This window comes from Penaeus monodon, chromosome 15, assembly GCF_015228065.2.
Source record: "Penaeus monodon isolate SGIC_2016 chromosome 15, NSTDA_Pmon_1, whole genome shotgun sequence".
Lineage (NCBI taxonomy): Eukaryota > Metazoa > Arthropoda > Malacostraca > Decapoda > Penaeidae > Penaeus > Penaeus monodon.
The window spans coordinates 4,045,752-4,047,008 of NC_051400.1; the positions used below are offsets into that span (position 1 = coordinate 4,045,752).

The window sequence follows — 1,257 nt, forward strand, 5'->3', positions numbered from 1 at the left end:
TGCTGGGATATATTTGCAGTTTAGCAAATAAAGGGCTTACATGAAAAAAATTTATTTTCGCATTCGCTGTCAGGATCCATAGGCATCTCTTCCTATGCAGATTCCGGCTTTTCAGTACTTTCAGCAGTAGTAGTGTGAACCAGCATCAGAACCACCACCGCCTGTACCCTCAGTAGCACAGGATAGACAGGGTAGTTTTCTTCTCAAGGGCGGCTCGGTACTTGGGGTGGCTGATGGCATACACGATGGGGTTGTAGACGGCATTAGCCTTGGCGAAGACAGAGCCCCAGATGGAGAATAGAGGAGTAACCATGGTTCGGTTGAACATTCCTCCCCAGTTGATGACGAAGTAGGGGGTCCATGCCACGAACCACAGGCTGACGGTCATCAGAGCAACCTTGCACAGACGACACTCAGCTGAGGTCTTTTGGGCTTCTTCACTCCTCAAGGATTTAACTCCCATCTTCTTGGCTTGTTTCTCGCATTCCCTTCTCGTGGGGCAGCCACAGCCTTGACGATGAATGTGTAACTGTAGATGATGTAGGCAAGAGGGAAAAGATATACCCACACTGAGTAGACATACAAGTAACTCCTTGAAAATTCTGTCTCCGTCAAATAATCTGTTCCACAGGCAGTCATATTACCCTCAGGAACATAACGATTCCAACCAAAGAATGGTGGAAGACACCAAGCAAAGGAAAAGAACCAGGCACCACCTATCCTTAACATGGCACCTCCAGACGTCAGTGGTTCAGCAGAAACTCCTTTCACAATGACGTTGTATCGATCAGCAGTGATAAATACCATGGTCCAAATTGAAATGCATCCGAAAAGTGAACCAAAGAAACCATAGATCTCACAAAATAGTGCTCCAAGAGTCCATGTCTGCCAGTAACACGACACCACCATAGGAGGGAACATGGTGAGCATCATGAAAAAGTCGGAAAAGGCTAGATTGACGACTAGTAGATTAGCAGGCGATCGAAGAGATTTGGTGTTCATGAAAACCCAGATGACGACGAAGTTTCCAGCTAAGGAGAGACATCCCATGACAACCATCCAGAAACCAACAAGGCTGTACCAAAGAGGGTTCATGGGAGGATATTGATACCAGTGTTCGTGCACCATATGGAGAATCTCCTTAGGCGCAGTGTCCACCACTGTATAGTTGCCATATGGATTGGTGGTCTCCAGGGCGGTGATCGGATTTGGATTGTTCCACGACGACATCTGTGGCGAAATACGAAATATAAAATG

At 46.8% G+C, this 1,257-nt stretch overlaps 3 pseudogenes; all 3 read right to left on the bottom strand.

Annotated features, from left to right (window-relative positions):
- The window catches only part of LOC119581685, a 17,958-nt pseudogene that overhangs the window by 11,992 nt on the left and 4,709 nt on the right, over positions 1-1,257 (bottom strand).
- LOC119581679 overlaps positions 1-1,257 on the bottom strand; it is a 19,923-nt pseudogene that overhangs the window by 3,925 nt on the left and 14,741 nt on the right.
- Positions 133-1,257, bottom strand: part of LOC119581692 — a 2,024-nt pseudogene continuing 899 nt past the window's right edge.